This window comes from Thrips palmi, unplaced genomic scaffold, assembly GCF_012932325.1.
Source record: "Thrips palmi isolate BJ-2018 unplaced genomic scaffold, TpBJ-2018v1 HiC_scaffold_12, whole genome shotgun sequence".
NCBI lineage: Eukaryota > Metazoa > Arthropoda > Insecta > Thysanoptera > Thripidae > Thrips > Thrips palmi.
The window spans coordinates 5387115-5407670 of NW_023144623.1; positions in this window are offsets into that span (position 1 = coordinate 5387115).

Sequence of the window (20556 nt, forward strand, 5' to 3'; positions counted from 1 at the left end):
CCCCCCCTCCTGATCTTTTCCCCATCCCGCCCGCTCTCCAGCACGGCGCTGCCAGCGCCCGCCGCGAGCCCCGCGAACGCAAGTGGAGCTTATTCCGCCCAATCCCGCTCGGCCACACAACGCCACACTCCTCGGCGCTTTTTGGCGCGACGCGACGGGCGGCACGGCGGCGCACAGTGGGCCAGAAGACCGGTGGAGGCGGACAAAACTCCCGACGCGTTTTGAGCTCCAGAGTCGCTAAGCAGGGCTCGAAGCGAGCGTGTGACCCCACCAATGGATTCCTCGTTCGGAGAGCAATCCATTGGTGGGGTCACACGTTCGGTTCGAGCGACTCTGGGACTCAAGAGTTTCGGCCGCCTCCGCCGGTCCTCTGGCCCACTGTGCGGCGGTGGCGGGTCGCGCGAAAGCAAAACCCGGTGGAATTTGAATGTTTTTTTGAGCGCGCTCCGATTGAAACCGTGCACACCGGAAGGACCCGGCCGGTGAGTCTCGATTCTAACGAGGCGGCCATCCGAATGGAAGGGCGCCCCGTCCCAGCCGAGGGACGTCCGAGGGACGTCCGAGGGACGGGGTCGGTCCGGTTCACGCATCGCGTGATGGATTACGGAGCGTGACGGTGTCGGCCGAACGCCCGCCCCCCCCTCCAGCGCCGTGTTACAATAAATCCGATAGTGACACTGCTGCCGCTGCTGCCCGTGTTCACCTAGTATCCCTGAGGGGGGCGGGGGAAGGAAGGGTTAGAGGCCATGTACCAGTGTACCAGCACTTGCAGCAAAGCACAGCACGGCAAAGCGGGTAATGGCAGCAGCAGGCGCTTTCCGAGCGGCCGACACTCTGTCTCTCTCGCACGCGGTCGGGCCGGCAAGCGAGAGCGAGAGAGACGGAGAGAGAGGGGCGCCTGGACGACAGGAATTCGCGCCATCGGAATTTCACTACGCTGCACGCGCTGGCTCCATGCTCCATGCCCGCAGGATATTATACCCGATATCTGTTTGCGCCGCCCGACACGGGAAATAACGAATTGGCGGGAACGAGGCGGGCATTTGAATTGTTCGGAGCGGAAGGGAGCAGTGGGGGGGGGGGGGGCTCGAAAGGGAAACGATAGAGAGTGGCGAACCGGGCCTACCGTCACAGCGCGCTTGTAACGCGGTCCGGCCGCGGCTACAAAAGAACAGAGGTCGTCTCGTGACCGTGAGGTTCTGGGTTCGAATCCAATATTCAGTCGGTCGTGTCAATTTCTATCAGCGTTTTCCTGAAAAGTAAACAACATTTCAAAACAGCTTTTTTTTTTCAAAAGCAGCACCGCAGTCACGTGCCAACTTGCCGGATTCCGCTCCAAAGAAATGGGCGGCTGTTCGGTTCGGGATCACGTCGTCCGTGACGTCCTTGACAGCACCCCCCCCCCTTGCCCCGACTCTCATCACCCCCCAGAGAGCATTAAGACCACTCCCCATCGGAATTATTTCCATGTCGGAGTCATCAGCCAGCCAGACGCGTCACTCACTGCCTCTCTCTCGCACTTACAGTGCGGCGTACTCTCAAAGCCTTGAAAACTATTCAAGGGAACGTGTCATTGCCGCATTCGTTTTGACGTGACCGTTCCAGATTCCGGGGGGTCTACAGTGTGTTAGTCAGGTTTTTACAGTAGAGCTGTCGTCAAGGGCCGCCAAACAGTGCGCCGCAGTAGACCGGTGGAGGTGGCCAAAACTCTAGACGCGCTTTGAGCTCCAGAGTCGCTAAGCAGGACTCGAACCGAACGTGTGACCCCACCAATGGATTGCTCTCCGAACGGGGAACCTATTGGTGTGGGGTCACACGTTCGCTTCGAGTCCTGCTTAGCGACTCTGGAGCTCAAAACGCGTCTCGAGTTTTGACCGCCTCCACCGGTCTTCTGGCCCGCTGCGGGCAAGGCCGGTGCCCTGCACGGCCTACGTGTCGTGCCCTCGTCCCCCGCGGTCTATCCGACCGCCATCGCAGTCTCTTTTCATCTTTGCCTCGTGTTCCGTCCTCGGCGTTGCGGCGTCGGCGTCCCTCGGCGTTCTACCGCCACACCGCAATAGCAAGACCTCCCTCGCGAGCCGCGCCGCGCGCTGCCTCAAAACTCTTCCCAATTTTCCTCTCCCTCGGGTCTGCGCGGTTTCGTCCTCTGCTCTCTCTCTCTCCTCTCTCCCTCTTCTCTCTCTTTTTTCTCTCTCTCCCCCTCTCTTCCCCTCTCTCTCTCTCCTTCCTCTCCCCCTCTCTCTCTCTCCTCCTTCATCCGCCTTTCTTTCGCCTTATCCGCCTGTGGCAGGCTTCGCAGGCTTCGCAGGCTGCAGCGCGTCACGGTAACGGCCGGCCGCTCATTGCGTCCGGACGGCCGTCTAAGACAAAGAGGAGCTATATGCAGTAATCCAGGGGCGGCCCGGGCCGGCGCGGCCGAGACGCAGCCAAGGCGAAGCCCGGGCCAAGCCAAGGCCCGCTGGAGAAGGTCGAGCTAACTGATAGCTGATGGTATCTGACCTAGACATTCCCCGGGGCTCCAGCTAGCTCCAGCTGAAGCCCCCTCCGCCCCCCTTTCTCTCTCTCTCCCTCTCTCGGCTCGTTGGGCGTCCCGTATGGGTGCGAGAGAGACAGACCTCGTTTGGAATCAGCCTGCGGTGCCCCGCCCCGCCCCTTCCAGCAGAGCTTCCTGCCTGGAGCCGCTGGAGGACACTAAACGTGACCAACAGAACCCCCACCCACCCCCACCCCCTGCCTACTTAGCTGGCCGCCCGGCTGCCCCCGCCTGCACGCGTGCGGCATCGGGGATTAGGACGCCCGGACATTCTTCAAAAGCTCAACCAGCGGCCCCAACCGGGCCTTCGTCGCTCCGTCTCTGTCTGTCTCTGTCGCACCCGCGCGGCGTCCCGCAGGGCACGCAGGGGTGCGAGAGGGACGGAGAGTGTTCGGCGGAGGCACGCGGTTCGGAGTGTCAGCCTTGTCGGGTCGCCGTTTGCCACCGAATAATACCCCGCCGCAAAGACGCAGCGGCGCGGCGGCGGAGGAGGGCGCGGTCCTGGCGCCGGGCGATAGCCCCGCCCCGCCCCGCCTCGCCACTGGGAAAACGTTTGTTGCGGTAGTTTAGGAATGAAAATATGGTTATGCCAGAAGCAATTTGGCGCCCTACCTGTCAGTTGCGGGGGACAGCGGAGGGGGGAGGGGGGAGCCGCGGCAGGATTTAGCGCGGCGCTGCCGGGCTGCCGTGGCTGCGGGGCAGACGGGAAGTGGTGGTGGGGGCGCCAGACGAAAGGAGTGAGAAAAGAATCCCGCCTCCCCTTTCGCGGCCGCGCCTCCAGACGGAACGCAGCGAGAGAGAGAGAGAGAGAGAGAGAGAGAGAGAGAGAGAGAGAGAGAGAGAGAGAGAGAGAGAGAGAGAGAGAAAAGAAAGAAGCTCTGACCGTCGAGAGAAAACAAGTCCGAAATATTAGAAAAAGAGTTGGCCTGCCGCAAACGCATTTAACACGTCAGCCGAAAAGGCGCCATATTTCTCCCCCAAGGAAAGTCGGTCGGCGGCGAGCGGCGCTGCTTGGCTGCATGGAATTAATCCCGGTCACCTCCTCGCAGCCAATTATTGGAGTCGAGAGGACAGCGGATGAAAGAGAGGGAGAGAGAGAGAGAGAGGGGGGGGGGTAGAAAGGGGGCAAGCGCAAGCCCTCTGTGCTCAGACTGGCAGAGAGTGTGAAATTGCTGCCATAATAGGACGGTCCGGCATGCAACAACTTTTCGAGGCCCTCTGAGGGCTGAGGGCTGAGGGCTGAGGGCTGAGGGCGGAGGGCCCCCCGCTGGAACGACTGCTGGCCGGGGAAGATATAGATGTCAGCGACGGCGGCCAACTTGGAGCGAAAAGCGAAAATAAAACAAAAACCAGAAGGATGCTGCAGAGCGATTATCGTAAAGAGTATCGGGTGACAGATCAGAACTACATTTTATTTGGGTCACCAATCAAAGCTGCGCCGGATAGGCGGGGGTTTCAGCAGGAAGCGTGGCTGGAAGCTGGGGGCTGGAAGGGCATCCAACTTGGACGCAGACTGAGAGTCGTTTTCGTCGCTCTGTCTCTCTCGCACCCGTATGGGGGGCCCAGTGAGTGCGAGAGCGACAGCAAGACGACAACGACCCTCGGAATCAGTCTGCTGGGGGACCGGGACCGACCGGGACCGACCGGGACCGGGAGCAGGGGAGCGTGGCGGCTGCGACTTCCACCTGCAATACGATTCCCTTCCGACACAAATTCCCCGCCAGCGGAGCTAGCGGGGCCACGGCGGGGCCACGGCGGGGCCCCAGCCGGGCCGGGCCGGCCGGGCCACGCGAAAAGACCAAAGAAAATAGTGTTGTGTTGGCGGTCCAGGTCGCTTGCAGGGGCGGCGAGGGGTGGCGGTTGGCGGGGCGGCGGGGGCGGCGGGGGGGCGGGGGCGGGGGGGGCGGAGGGGGGTAGCGGAACGTGTGGGGCCTTTTGTATGGAAATGAGAGCGCGGCGGCGCGGGGCGGACACATAGCACGCTTCTTTGGAACAACCCACGTGAGAAATTTATTGTGTGTTTTCCTCCTCGTGCTTCTAATGTATTTTAATGAGAAATAAGGCGTGTGCCCCCACTTGAGACTGGACCGCGCCTTGCAGCGCTTGCAGACTCTCCGCGGCTAATTACACTCGTATTAGATGTTTGAAAAAATTCAAACGAGGCCGACTTAGCCTCACTTGGCACCGCTTTAATTTACGAACTTTGTGAGTTTACGTGGAAACCTTTGGCAATATATTTTTCCAGAGTAACCTTTGTTCATTGCAAATTTACTCCTTACAGTAGTATATGCAGACCGTGACAAAAGTTCAAACTTTGGTCAGCAGCAGCAGACAGGGATAGACAGCTTCGTCCAAGTCTTTCATAGTTTGAGCACGCAAGCCCATCCTCTCTTTTTTCTATCATTCTCCTTTCTTTTCGGAGTTTAATTCAGAATTTTCCGGCCTGGCCGCCGCGAGTCCGAGTCGAGTCCTCATTGGCCGCCGGAGACAAAACAATAAGATCCCAGGAACGGCGGGGGCGCTGCGCTGCGCTGTGTGGCGTCGCGAAAAAGAGAGAAAACCAAACACAAAAAAAGAGGAATGGAGGCAGCCAAGCGTCCCGGCTCAACTTTTCCGATTTGGCAAAGAGTCGCCCTTGGCGCGGCACCGTACGTTTCCTGGCCGTTCCGTAATTTGCATCTGTTTCGACGCGTAAATCGGCGAACGAGCCGTAATTCCGAGAGGAGGCCCTCGGCCGAGAGTCCTATTTCTGTCTCTCTCGCACTCACGGGGCGCCGCGTGTAGGTGCGAGAGAGACAGAGCGAGGACTCGGCCGCGACGCCGTTTTCCCCCGGGCGCCCCCCTGCCCTGGTTCCGCCCTGTCCCGCCCTTGGCACCATGGCCGTGACACGCACAGTGGGCCAGAAGACCGGCGGAGGCGGTCAAAATCCCGGACCCCTTTTTAGCTCCAGAGTCGCTAAACGGGACTCCAACCGATCGTGTGACCCCACCAATGGATTGCTTTCTGAAAGAGTAATTCATTGGTGTCACCACGTTTCGTTCGAGTCACCTGGAGCTCAAAACGCGTCCGGGATTTTGACCGCCTCCACCGGTCTTCAGGCCCACTGTGGTACGGCCCGCTCCGATTCACACGGAAACAAACTAAAAATGGAGTGGGTTCGAAATCCGGAGCCCCCTTCTTTTAGAGTGTCGCGGAACAAGGCCGGTCTGCCGGTGAGGCGGCATCGCCACGGCATCGCCATCGAGTCGCAGTACAGTGACGGAGCGCCCCGTGAATTAATTACTGAAATCAAAACAGGATTTTCTCCTTTTTCTCCACTCGTTTCTTTTTCTTCCCCTTTTCTTCCTTTTTTGTTTCACCCTTCTCTCTCTCTCTCTCTTCTCTGGCGCCCCGCGCGCGTTCGGTTTTGGTTTCGCAATCAGAGAGTTGGCTCGGCCTGGAGCCTGGGACTCATTCAACGCGCGGAAAGGGGTTTGCAAAGTTAAAACAGGTGAACGTTATTTTTCGATGTGAGGGTACGTGAGTCTCTTTTTGCTGTTGTTGTTTTTGTTGTTTTTGGTTCGACAAACCCTCGCCTTTGCTCACGCGGCTAGTCGGAGCAGACCCACAAAACCGCAGACCGTACGTAAAGCCAAGGTTTCGACGTGTTGTGCACGTGATCCCCAGAGTGGAACCCTCCCCCCATTATTCTCCCCCCCCCCCCCCCCCCCCCCCCCCCCCGCGCGCCGGCGGCGCTTCCGAAACTTGACCTTCTTTTCTGCGCTGTCACTGGCAGAGAATGGGCCGGGCGTGGTATATGAAGGCAAAACTACCCCGCGCTGCGCCGCTGCGCCGCGATAGTGCGTCCGCGCAACTCGGGGCCGCCATTTGTAATATTCAAATAGAATGGCAAAAAATAAATTAAGTCAAGGCGGAATGTGCGGCGCAAGTGGCATGATTTATCGTCGCCGAGAGTGATGGTCCGATCCGGTGAAACGCGTCTCCCCCCCCCCCTCCCCTCTGTTTTTGCCCGGAACAGCGAATATGCGCGAAAATTCTTTCCACAATTTTAAAAAAGAAGTTTAGCTGGCACCTTACGGTGACTGGTACTGTTAAATGCGTGTTTTATAGAACAGGTATCAACTGCTCAAGAAATGTCAGCGCCTCATAACCTTGATCGAACAATGAACTGCAGAATCTCGTTTAAATTTCGATCCGTTCTCTCTCTATCCTAAACGCCGTCGTGGCATTATAACCCAGTTACGCTCGCATTAGGCGCACACCTTCCTTATCCATTCAGACGGACGAGCAGACAGGCAGACAGACAGGACAGACAGACAGCAGACAGCAAAAAAAAACCCCCCAGGAGGACAGGACACCCCCCCCCCGGGACGGGGCGGGGGGGGACGACCAGGAAAGCTCCTTTTCCTTGTTTAAGGGCGCCGGGGAAGGATGCCATTGTTTGTGTGGAGGGGGGGGTTTTTTTGGGGGAAGGGTTTGGTCCCCAAACCATTTTTTTTTGGGGGGCGGCGTAGGTTGGGTAGCCCTCTCCTCGCGTCCACGCACCCTTACCCTTAACGTTTTAGGGGCTTTACACGGGGGGGCCCCCCCCCCCCGGCGGCTCGAAAGGCCGCGACGCCCCCCTTGCATGGGCCCAAAACCCGGGGTAGGGGTCAAAAAAGGAAATTCAAAATTCGTAAATTACGAAAATGGTATTTTACCGTTTATAGGGAAAAAAGGGTAAAAAAAATTTTTCGACTTAAAAAGTCTGTGTTTTTTTGTGAAAAAGGGGGGCGGTGGGGGTAAAAATTTTTCGGGCTGTTAAACTGGTTAAACCCAAAACCAAACGCGTTTTAAAAAAGGGGGGGCCCTGGGGTAAAATAAAATTTCTCCCCCTGCCCTCCCCCAAAAAAAAAACGATCTTTTCCTTTTCCACGGGCTTTAGGTGGCAGAAATTCCCCAAATTCTTAAAAATTCAAAAAAAGGGGGCCTTTTTCCCCCGAAACCGTTGTCTCAACCATGAAGCTTTTTCCTTAAAAAAAGGTGGGGCCAAAAACCCAAACCGCTTTCATTTTGCAAAATTTTTAAACAAAATCCCCCCAGTTTCCCTCTTTTAATTTTGGTTTTATTCGGGGGAAAAAAAATTTTTGTTTTTTTCCCATTTTCCAAAGGGGTTTTTTTTCCTTTTCAAAAAAAAAAATTTTCACTTAAAATTTAAGGGTAACCTTACAGTCATCGGGGGGCTCCCAAATTCAAAAAACCTTTTTCTTACGTTTTTTCTAGGGAACAAAAAATTCATAACTTTTTTTTAAAAAATTAAAAAAAAAACCCAAATTTACCGTCCCGTAAACGGTTTTTTAGAACCGTTCTCTTCAGCAACAGTGGCCAGCAGACCGACGCCGGTGGCCAAAACTCTAGACGCGTTTTGAGCTCTAGAGTCGCTAAATGATGCTCGAACCGAACGTGTGACCCCACCAATGGATCGCTCTCCGAACGAGGATTCCATTGGTGGGGTCACACGTTCGGTTCGAGTCCTGTTTAGCGACTGTGGAGCTCGAAACGCGTCTGGAGTTTTGGCCGCCGGCGTCGGTCTTCTGGCCCACTGTGCGCCACCGCCGCCGCGATAAAACTTTATCGCGCAGTCGGCGCATCGCGTCCGGATTATTCCGCGGAGGGCGTGGCGTCGCGCGTCGCGGTCTGGCGTCGCCGAGCGTCGCGAGTTGGGAAAGGACACGACATCAAAAACGCATCACCCGTTGGATTTGCTGTATCGACTGCCCGGGCTCGGCTCCGCCACTGGCTCCGGCTTGGCACGGCTGGGCTCCGCTTGTCTCGGCTCGACTCGGCTCGCACAGTGGGCCAGAAGACTGGTGGAGGCGGCTGACACTCCACGCGCGGTTTGAGCTCCAGAGTCGCTGAATGGTACTCGAACCGAGCGTGTATTGCTCTCCGAACGAGGAATCCATTGGTGGGGTCACACGCTCGGTTCGAGCCCTGTTTAGCGACTCTGGAGCTCAAAACGCCGCGTCTAGAGTTTCGGTCGGTTTCGGCCGCCTCCACCGGCCCACTGCGACTCGACTCGCCCTCTCTCATCGGCCCGCTCCGGCGACATCTTCCGTTCCGCTTGTTCTTGCAGTCATTAAGTCGCGCCGAAATCCGCGAATCCCCGGCAGACGAAAAGCCCCGCATTGTCGAATCGTTGTGCAACCGTTGAAATGTGTGGGTGCCTCTCGTCTCGTCTCGTCTCGTCTCGGCGGGGAAGGACGACGTGGGACCGGCGGGCGGGCAGGGCGCTCGCTGCGGACCGGTTCGCTCTGTCTCTGTCGCACTCATGAGGCGCCCCGTAGGGCGGAGAGAGAGAGAGAGAGAGAGAGAGAGAGAGAGAGAGAGAGAGGGGGAGGGAGTGCGCGCTGCGCCCGCTGCGGGTCGAATCAGACGGAAGGTTCGCCATCGGCAGAGACTAGAACCGGCATTGGCAAGGATTGCGCCGCGCGGCGCTGCCAGGAGGGGCCTGGAGGGGCCTGGAGGGGCCTGGAGGAGCCAGGCGGGTGGAGAGAGAGGTGGCGGTTCGGCGCACGAACGCTCCTTGTTTATCGACGTAACGAAATATTTGAGCACATAAAGCAAGCCGAGGCGGCCGAGGCCCCAACAGCCGAGGATGGGGCGCGGCGGCCCGAGGAGAGCTGGCGCACAGTCTGTCTGATTTGTCCCCCGGACTTCTTTCGGCGGAGCTGCCAAAACTTGTGTACGCTCTCCCGCTTGCACTGGCTTGCGCGCCCTACTCTCCAAAAACGAGCACAACACGGCGGCTGGAAATTGGCAACACTTCTGGGAAGCTATCGCCGAAGCGCTGAAACTCCTGGAAGCCAAACCTTCAGCTCGCCGAGCCGAGCCATGCTACGCTTGGCGGCGGAGGGAGCGAGAGCGGAGACGCACCACGCCGACCGGGCAGGCACACTGTTAGCGGCAGACTGATTCCGAGAGTCGGTTTCGACGCTCTGTCTCCCTCGCACCTCTAAGGGACGCCCCGCGAGTGCGAGAGAGACGAAACGACTCGCGGAATCAGCCTGCTGCTAACAGTGGCTCCGGATGGGGTGTCTGTCTAACAACGTGGTGCACCGAGCGGATGGAGCACTGTGCCGGACGAAAACTTTGTGCTTCCAAAGGACCCAACGGCGACGGGGTTTCAAGGTAAAGCCACTGCCACGGGCCCTCAAGTCCGACGGCAACGCCTCGCCGCAGCCTTCACACAGTTCGCCGAAAGACCGGTGGAAGTGGCCAAAATTCCGGACGCGTTTTGAGCTTCAGAGTCCCTGAAAAGGACTCGAACCGAGCGCGCGGCCCCGGATTCCTCGTTCCCGGAGCAATCTGTTGATGGGGTCACACACTCGGTTCGAGTCCCATTCAGCGACTCTGGAGCTCAAAACGCGCCTAGAGTGTTTGCCGCCTCTACCGGTCTTCTAGTTGAAACCCTGCGCTTGTCCCGTGCCGCTTGCCCAACGCCTGCGAGTTTTAGGGTAGGCAACGCGGTGAACACCTCGCCGTGGCGGGCTGGCCTACACTGTCGTCTGCAGGCGACTCGAAGCGCGAATGTAACCAACGTGCATCAACTCGCCAACGCTCATCCATCACGTACATTTCTCATATCCCTTCCGATGTTGTTTCTCTCCTTTCGCCTCGCGTCATCTTTCGGGACGGCGTCCTATTCTTTTACGGGTAGTTAGGCAATACCAAAGGGAACTTTCAGAGCGGCTCTATGTCACTTTCCAGCAACAAAAACGTTACTGTTGTTACTGTTAACGGCAGCAGCAGCAGCAGCAACAACAACAGCAGCAGCTGACAGACGCACGGCTTGGCGGGGTGCCTACGCGTAACTCACCCCTCCCCTCGCCGAGAAGATTTCTCTCTCCTCCTAAGGTGTATTCTGAGTAGCACCCTCTTGCTCCGCGCGGCGGCGCACAGTGGGCCAGAAGACCGGCGCAGGCGACCAAAGCTCTTGACGCGTTTTGAGCTCCCAGTCGCTAAATGGAACTCGAACTCAACGTGTGACCATTCCTCGTTTGGAGAGCGATCCATTGGTGGGGTCACACGTTCGGCTCGAGTCCCGTTTGGCGACTCTGGAGCTCAAAACGTGTCCGGGATTGCAGCCGCTGCCACCGGTCGTCTGGCCCACTGTGCGGTGGCGGCCTCGGCGGAGGGCGCACGGATTTACGGCGATCCACGACGTTTCTCGCGCCTGCCGCCCGAAGGACCGTTCTCGTCGCTCTGTCTCTCTCGCACTCACGCGGCGTCCCGTCAGGGAGTGAGAGAGACAGAGCGACGACGCGGCGCCCCTCCGGAATGGGCCGGCTGCCCTCCGTCCTCGCCGCCGTCCCCGCCGTCCCCGCCGTCCCCGCCGTCCCCGTGGCCCCTGCTTCTTTGCGCTGTCGTCGCTCCGTCTCCCTCGCTCCCCCGCGGGACGCCGCGTGAGTGCGACAGAGACGGAGCGACGAAAACGGTCCTTCTTTACGGCGCCACGTCCCACTCGGTGCCGAGCCGCGCTTGCGGTGTAGGTGCGAGAGGCAATGGTGGAGCCTATTACCTTCACGCCCAGCAGCAGGCTGATTCCGAGAGTCGCTGTCGTCGCTCTGTCTCTCTCGCACCGATACGGAAAGTCCCATGAGTGCGAGAGAGACAGAGCGACGAAGAACAGTGCTTATCGTCGCGCTGTCTCGCTCGCAACCCCACGGAGCTGGGAGACCTCTTGAGTGCGAGATCAGAGAAAGCACTGTTCAGGCCAAAAAGGAGCTATTTAGTGCTTTTAAAGTACAATAATACAATAACTTTACGACGTCCCATCTAACCGTATGCCATGTGTTGACAGGTTTTTTTTTGTCTTGTCTTGTCGAATCCATTCCTCCCGTAAAGTGATGTCGATTTGCTACGATCGAGTTGAAGATCGAGGCCTGGACCATTCAGAGAGAGGGAGGGAGGGAGGGAGAGAGAGAGAGAGAGAGAGAGAGAGAGAGAGAGAGAGAGAAGCAGGGGAAGTTTTGTGAACGGCTGCACTTGGGCGGGAATGACCCGTCGAGTTGCGAGGCAGAAAGCACTGCCATTTGTAAGGAAAGGCGGCGGCCGTGACTTTGTTCTGACTCCGCGAGGGGAGGGGGAGGGGGGGGGAGGACCAACAAGAAGCGAAGCAGGCGAAGCGAGTGAAGTGGAGGTGTTTGACACAGTGGCAGCACGCTTAGAGCGGTCCCACACAAATGGACGATAGTTATGCCGATAATGGGCAGGGTGCAACGCATCCGTCCGATCCGACGCCGACAGTGGGAGCACAGCAGACTGATTTCTTGTCACTCTGTCTCTGGCGTCTCCTAAAGATGCGAGAGAGTCACAGCGGCGAAGCACCTCAGTCTGCACTGATACGGGAAGCGGCGAAATTCAAGATAGGAAAACGAAAATAGAGGACCAGAAATGAAAAGAGAAAATGCGGGAAGCAAAGAGGAAGAAAAGGAAAGAAGAGGAGAGAAAAGACAGGAAAAGAAAAGCGACTGTGTGTGTGTGCGCGTGTGCGTGTGTGCACTGTTTGTGCGTCTCCCTGTGGTAATGGCTACTTTATGTCCCCCGACCACGCCCGGGGCAGTCCGGCCCGCTCCGGCCGCCCCGCCCCGCCCCGGTCGAGGCTCCGGGCGAGGCTGAGGCTAAGGCTGGGTGTAGGGACCCGCGGAGGGGACGCGGCGGCATGAGGGCAAGAGGGCCACCCCCCGCGATCCCCGCACCAGACTCAGAGTCGCTTTCGTCGCTCTGTCTCTCTCGCACCTGCACGGGGCGCCCCATGAGTGCGAGAGAGACACGGCGACGCGGCTCGGCAACGGCCCCGCCAGGTTAGGCAGTGTTTCTGGTTTTTGCATTCCGCGCGAGAGGGGGGACCAAATGACGCGACCGGGGCGCACTCTGGCGGTCGCAGGCGGCACTGTCGCTTTCTCTCTCACACCATTACGAGACGCTCCGTGAGTGCGAAAGAGACAGAGCGACGCTCAGCCTGCTGGCGGCGTGGGCCTGCTGGAAGATTCGTCCCGTTCGTCGCGCTGTCTCTCTCGCACTCTCGGGGCACACCGTAGAGGCGCGAGAGAGACACAGCAAAGAGAGGGTCCTTGTGAATGAGGCGGCTGGTGGCCTTGGCTGCCGGCGACCTTGGGACTTATGACCGTCGGGCGCGTGGCGGCCGTGGCGGCCGTGGCGGCGTCCTCTTGTTTTAGGAAATCGGCGGGGTAACCAAAGGGCTGGAGGCGTGACGTCATCAGGTTGCGTCCGCGAGGGGAGGGGGAAGTGGCGCGAAGGGCCAGTTTATGTCCTGCTGCCCTTGCCCGCCGTTCTGGAGGCCCTCCTGGAGGCCGGGCGCTCCGGGCGGCCACAATAGTGCCACCACTCCGAGGCCTTCTTCGACCCGAATTCGGGCGCCGTGCTGGATGGCCTGGATGGCTGCATTCCGGGGGTACACTGCACAACTCACGACGTCGACACCGGCGTCCAGTTTTCGGCCTTGCGGCCGTTCGAGACGGAATGGAGCTCTCCCGGAAGCGGAGAGAGGCGAAGCGAGGATGCGGCAGCGCCGGCAGCCCCCTCTGTGGACTGATTCCGAAAGTAATCATTAGTCGCTCTGTCTCTCTCGCACCGAGACGGCACGCCCCATGAGTGCGAGGGAGACAGAGCGACGAAAACGACTCACGGAATCCTTGGAATCGGTCTGCAGGCCGCCTGGAGGGTAGGCCTGCCCGTCGAACCCGCCGTTCTGCCGGGACTGCCTACCCTCGACTGGTCAGGCGCTGAGAGAGAGAGAGAGAGAGAGAGAGAGAGAGAGAGAGAGAGAGAGAGACCCCTGCCTGGACCAAGGCAACCAAGGCGCGCGTGAATGCCGCGCGATGCTGGGGTAGTTTGTGGTGTAGGAGATAAAAGGCAAGGGGGTGGGGGGTGGTCGGGCGGGTGGCAACGGATTCCGAAAGACTCGTTGTTTACGACGAAGGGGATCGCGCATTTCGCCATCACCACCGCGCCAGCCACGCCTCTCTCTGTCTCTCTCGCACCCACGGGGCGTCCCGCAAGAGTGCGAGAGAGACAGAGCGCTCGCAGCTGCCATGCCAGTGTGGTGTGGTGGTGGGAGAACTCGCTGATTTGCTGGGTGACTCTCCTCTTCACCCAAAAATAAAAATAGAAAAAAAAAGGAATTAAAGCATCGTCAGAAGACATCCACTTCTCCGAACAGACAAAGCGACTAGACTAGTCCGACGGCCAGCAGCCTTACTCCGCCACTCCGCAAGCCTTTTTGTTGTTGTTGTTGTTGTTGTTGTTGTTGTTGTTGTTGTTTCTGCCCCCTTTTCCCGCGCTTTTGTTTCTTTCGATCCACTCCGATGCCTTTTCCGCGCCCGCTCTCTTTTTATTTTTATATGCGAACGCGCGCGCGCTCGCTCTGTCTCTCTCACTCGGAGCATGCTCTCGCAGACACACGCTCGCGTCGCCGTGGTAGTAGTGGTATGCGCACACACGCTCACTCACACTCGTGGAGAGAGAGAGAGAGAGAGAGAGAGAGAGAGAGAGAGAGAGAGAGAGAGAGAGAGAGAGAGGGAGAGGGAGAGAGAGAGAGAGACATGCATATATGCGGCCGGCCGACAAACACACTCGGAGCGGACGCGTCGCGTCCGTTTTTCCCGAGGGGTTGGTTATACTGTATGGGTCGAGGACGGATGGACCACGAGGGGGAGGGGGGAGGAGGGAGGGGAGGGGTTGATAGGACTGACGGGCGTCGCCATTTTGGGTCGGTCGTCCAACAGGTTTACTGCGCAACAGGAAAGGGAGGGGGTCGTTCTGTTGCTGTGTCTTGGCCGCGCGGTGTGGCGTGGCGTGGCGTCGGCGGGCGTCATCAAAAGTGGGCCAGCAAATGCCGAAAAATGAGAAGGCGGTGAGGGGAAGTTGGAGACGAAACAAAGGAGAAGGCGCGGCCGACGAAATGACGGTCGGCGAAGCCACACCGGTGGAGCGCCGAGCTGGCCGAGCCGAGCTGGCCGAGCCGTGCGGCCCGGTGGTGTACCTGTTGTTCGCAGCGGCCGGCTGCCCCGGTGGCCCTGGCAGCCCTAGTGTTGCGTCGGCAAGCCTTCCCTTCGGCCGCCCGCGCTGCGGGGACACTGGAGGAGGGAGTCCCACTCGGGCGAGAATCAACAGTCACAGCCCATGGTAAGGCTCAGCAGACTGACTCCGAGGGTCGTTTTCGTCGCTCTGTCTCTCTCGCACCTACACGGGACCCCCCATGAGTGCGAGCGAGACAGAGCAACGAAAACGACTCTCGGAATCAGTCTACTGGTCTGGCTGCTGGCGGTAGCAACAGCAGACTGATTCCGAACAGTGCTTTCGTCGCTCTGCCTCTCTCGCACTCGTGGGGTGGTCCCGAGAGGTGTGACAGAGACAGAGCGACGAAGCAGTGGTCGGAATCAGCCTTCTGGCAGGCTGCTGGCGGGCTTCCGAGGCCGAGACGCCGAGACGCCGAGACGAGGACCTGAAGGGGGAAAACTCCATATGCCCGCAACAGCCCGGAGTGCACGCGTTACACCCGCACGCCTGCATTATTTAACGCACACTCACTCCGTCCGAGGCAAGACCGGGCTGGCGGCGCTTGCGGCGCTGGGACAGGGAGCCTGGCCCACCCCGCCCCGCCCCGCCCCGCCCCGCCCCGCCCCGCCCCCCCGCCCCGCCCGCCAAAACATTGGAGGTTTCGTAATTTTTTCAAAAAACTGGAGACTATTTTTTTAATTTTTTTTTATAAACATTTTTTTTTACAAGATTTTTTTAAGATTTCTTTTAAAAGTGTTGCTTTTTTAGTTGAAGGAGGGTTTCGTTGCGATGCTTGTTTGGCGGGGGAGGACGACGCCGACGCGCCGCAGTCGGCGACACTGTGCATGACCTGCAAACAGACCGGGCCGCGCCGGCGCACCGCCCCGCCGGCAGGACCACCGCCACTGACCCGACTGTAGAAACTTTCCCAAACAAACTTGACAACTTCTGGGAATAAAATAATGCTGGCGGATCCCGATGGATAGAATCCCTCATCCCAGCCGCGGGCTGGTTTGCCTGCTTTGCCTGCTTCCCGGAACCTTCCCTCCCGCTTCGTCAAAGGGGCATGCTGCCGAACCATTCCGAAATGAACGCTTCCCCGCGGGGCGTCGCGGGGCCCCGCGGCCGGGACACCCCAAGGAGGCGTGGCAGGAGGGGGCACCACGGGCACCCACTGTGTAGCTCGGCGCGGCTTGGCGCCCAGCCAGACAAATTACCGGTTCCGTAATTAGTTCCAAATTTCAAAGTCATTATAATGCGATTGATACAAAGGGCGCGGGTCGCATCCCCCCTTCCCCTCCCCCCCCCCTCGTTTTAAGTGGCTCTGTGATTGTCCCTCGCTGATTACGTGGATAAAGTTGACTCAACCTGTCGTTGGGAGGGCCCTCGCTTTCATCTCGTAGCCTATTCTTGTTTGCCTGCCTGCCCGCCTGCTTGCCTGCCTGCGTGTCTGCCTGCCTGCCTGCCTGCCTGCCTGCCTGCCTGCCTGCCTGCCTGCCTGCCTGCCTGCCTGCCTGCCAGCCTGCCTGCCTGCCTGCTTGCCTGCCTGCCAGCCTGCCTGCCCTGCCTGCCTGCCTGCCTGCCTGCTCTGCCTGCCTGCCAGCTTTGCCTGCCTGCCTGCCTGCCTGCCTGCCTGCCTGCCTGCCTGCCTGCCTGCCTGCCTGCCTGCCTGCCTGCTGCCTGCTGCCTGCCTGCCTGCCTGCCTGCCCTGCCTGCCTGCCTGCCTGCCTGCCTGCCTGCCTGCCTGCTGCCTGCCTGCCTGCCTGCCTGCCTGCCTGCCTGCCTGCCTGCCTGCCTGCCTGCCTGCCTGCCTGCCTGCCTGCCTGCCTGCCTGCCTGCCTGCCTGCCTGCCTGCCTGCCTGCCTGCCTGCCTGCCTGCCTGCCTGCCTGCCTGCCTGCCTGCCTGCCTGCCAGCCTGCCTGCCTGCCTGCCTGCCTCCTCTCGTCTCGGCCTGATAGTGTTGGCCTGCAGTGCTTGGCAGCAGCGCTTCACAAAGTACCCCATTCCCCGCCGCACCGCGCGGACCTTCTATTCTTCATCCCCTTTCTCCTCCTTCTTCTCCTCCTTCTTCTTCTTGTCTCTCTCATTCTCCTCCCGCCCCTCTATCGTCTCGCTTTTTATGTCCCCGCCCTCCTAGCCTCTGGCTCAGTCCATCACCACTGAGAGTGAACTAGAGTGAACTAAGACATTTACCCGGGACCATCCGCCCCGCCCCGCCCCGCCCCGCCCCGCCCCGCCACGGCATCTCAAATCCAAATGCGGGGGCGGAGGGCGAAGGCGTCGGCGCAAAGAGCCGCCGACGCCGGCTGCACTGCGAAAAGAGAGACGTCTTTTCTCTCTTTTTAATTGCGTCCATCCCTCATTTTCTTTTTTCCTTTTCCCCCTTTCTCGACCTTGCGCGCCGCGCGGACACGGCGGCGTCTCGGTCGAAACAAATTTGGTGAGCGCGGTAAGCAGCACGCTGATGGCAGGACAGTGCTGCGTCGCTCTGTCTCTCTCGCACTCGCGGGCGAGGCGGGCCGGACCGACACCCATTCCAGGAAGGCCCCGAGGCGCGGAGCCCCGGACCCAACTCCGGCATCATTCTCACCCCAGCGAACCACTCTTCGCAGCCCGATACCGCCAGACCGGCCGAACCCCCGGACCCCGCGAGGCCCCGCCAGGCCCGGCCAGGCCAAGCCGAGGGCCAAGCCGAGGGCCAAGCCCGGCGCGCGGTGCGGTATTTTCCCTGCCAAAGTTGTGATCTCGAGCTGAAAAGAGCCCGCCTTTACATACTTAGCTGACTCGCGCGGCGTGCCCCCCCCCCTCCCCCTTACCCGTGCCATTCCTCCCAAATCCGACGCCGGCCAAAGAGCAATGCCCCAAATGGGGCCCCTCTCACCCCCTCCCGCCCCGCCCCGCCAGACACGCAGTCACTCAGGCATCGGCCATCAAATTATGAGGAGCGGGTTCGTCTTCATCTGGCGCCGCGGAATTTTATTATTTTTTGAAATAACCTTCCTGAGGAATCGTCATCGGTGTTCCCCGGCCTTCGATAGCATTCTTTTCGAGGCGGACTTTTCCATTGGCAGTTTTCAATCGAACGAGGAAGCGCCCACGATGGTGAAACTAACGAGTAGCCTGAAAGCAATACGTTCCTAATAGGGCCAGAACGATGGGTCCTAATGAAAAAGTGCGATCTCCAAACGACGCGCAAAGAAAGTTTGATCTCCTCTGGCCAGGCATAGATCGAGAAGACCCAGAGGCGGCCAGAAGAGGCGGTCAAAATCCCGGTCGCTAAATGGGACTCGAACCGAGCGTGTGACCCCACTAATGGATTGCTCTCCGAACGAGGAATCCATTGGTGGGGTCACACATTCGGTTCCAGTCCCATTTAGCGACTCTGGAGCTCAAAACGCGTCTATAGCTTTGGCCGCCAGCGCCGGTCTTCTGGCCCACTGTGGCTGCGGCTGCCGCGTCCAGCGTGTTGCCTATGCCCGACTCGGCGGGCGCGCTCGCTGCTCCCTGGCCTCGCGCTGCCCCGCCCCGCCCCGCCCCGCCCCGCCCCGCCCCGCCCCGCCCCGCCCCGCGTCACTCGAGAAGAGACTCCACCCACAACGCCACGCTTGTCGCGCTAGCTCGACCTCACACATCGGCCGATTCCGCAAATCAGAATTCTTAATGTCTCTCTCGCACTCACGGCGCCTCCCGCTCAGATGCGACAGGGAAAGCGGACGAAACGCTGCCCGCTAGCAGTCCGCAGTGTCCAAGGCAGTGCCTGCTTGACTCACCTTCAACCTCAGGACATCCTCGACAACCCGGCGTCTCCTTCGCCCATGCAAACCAGATTCCCGAAAGACCAAAATGAAGCAGGAAAAAGAAATGAGGAAGAAAAAACCGCTGGTGAAACGGTTCATTTTCCCTCGCCAGCTGGCCTCTTCCCTCTCAAAAATGACGGAAACATTTAACTGCGGAGCCCTTCATCACTCTTCATCACGCCTCATTCTTCACTCGGTGCCTGACCATCAGCACGCCCCGCCCCGCCCCGCCCCGCCCCGCCCCGCCACGCCCCGTCCCATCACGAGCGCTCCAGCACGATCCTGCGCGATCCGTTAGACGGCTATCCCCTCCAAATCCCGGTCCTTCTCGCAGAGCCCTGTCCCCCTCCCCCCTCCCCCGCGCTGTTCCAGGGTGGCATTATCCTCTTGCCGGCCCATTTAGTTCTTCCATAATCTTCGGCGGATTTTCTTCCGCACTGGCCGATGCCGCCGGCCACCTCCGCACCGCCACCGCCGCGGCGCGCCGCCTCCACATCATCCACTCACGCGCACCGCCCGCCCCCGCGCCGCCCCCGCGCCGCCCCCATCGAGCTTGCAGGTGCCCCGCCGTTTTTCTAGTCCCTCTCTCCACCGAGCTCGTCTCGTCTGCCTCCGCGTCATCGGGTAATTTCCAAGGCCATTTATTTCCCGGACACTAAGCTCGCGGAAGCGCCGCGCTGCCCCGCCGTGCCGCGCCCTGCCCCGCCTCCCCCCCCCGCCCCGCCCCGCCCCGCCCCGCCCCCCCGCCCCGCCAGCCCCGCCCCGCCCCGCCCCGCCCCGCTACGCCCCGCCACGCCCCGCCTCGCCACACAAGTCATATGGCCGCCGCGCTACGCCGCTGCGCCGCTCGGACTCGCCCGTTAGTAAACCCGAAATGAATGACCCGCCAGGAGAAATATATCCACACAGGGCCGAAGGCTTAATTGAAAACCAGGATTTAGCGTGTCACCTCTCGGCTCCGGGCCGCCAGGCCGCCGCGGCTAGCTTCGGTCGGCCGCCCCACTGTAGGGGTTGGGCCCCGCCGGGGGGAGGGGGAGGGGAGGGGGGCGGGGGGGCTCTCTCGCCTGAATACTAGGCCTGGGCCAGGCGGGGCGACGCGACCCGTCACACGGAATCATATCGTCTCGTCGTTCCGGCTGCCGCCTGCGATTCCGAAGGCTCGTTGCGTCGCTCTGTCTCTCTCGCACCCTTACGGCACGCCCCGCGAGCGCGACAGAGACGGAGCGAGGCGCGACTGGCCCGTCTAGCTGGCCCCGCCCTGACAGCGCCGCTGCCACCACTGCCGCCGAGCCACCGGCAGACTGAGTCGCTTTCGTCGCTCTGTCTCTCTCGCACTCCAGGGCGTCCCGTGTAGGTGCGAGAGAGACAGAGCGACGAAAGCGATGTTCAGAATGCTGGCAGTGCACGGCTGTCCGGCGTGCGTGCGGAATGATCAGCATCACCATTCGGCCGAAGTCCCCCCCCCCTCCTCCCGCCGCGCTTGTTCCGCCACTGCGAATCATATCAGCCGGAGAGGCGTGCCGGCGCATGGGGCGTTGCACTACGAACCGGCCAGTACACTGCACTGCATAATCACGGTGATTTGCATCAAGAAAGACGGCCAAAAATAAGTTCTTTTTTTTTCTATGACGGTTCTTTGCTCGGCTTCCTGCTACCCGGGCCGGTTGGGCTGCCTGCCTGCCAGGCAGTTGATGTCGGCTTTGATCGCTCTGTCTCTCTCGCACCGCTAGCGGACGCCCCATGAGTGCGACAGAGACAGCGCGTCGGAACGACTCCCCGGCATCAGCCTGCAGAGCCGATAACACGGTTGGAGACCACGGCCCAGGAGGACGCTGTGCTGCTGCAGACTGATTCCGAGGGTAGCTTTGGTCGATCTGCCTCTCTCGCTGCCGGGACGGCCCATGAGTGCGAGAGAGACAGAGCGACGAAAACGACTCTCGGAATCAGTCTGATGCTGCCATGCCCCATCGGACCCGGCCCCCGGCCTACGTCATTGGTACACCGCGGTGTGCAGGCATTCTCCTCCACCCTAGACCCTCCAACCTAGACCCTCCACCCTCCACCGTACACCCTCCACCCGGCACCCCACACCTTCAACCCTCCAGCCCGACCCCAGACCCTAGCGCACCGGCACCATGCCCGGCCATGCCCGGCCGTGCCGC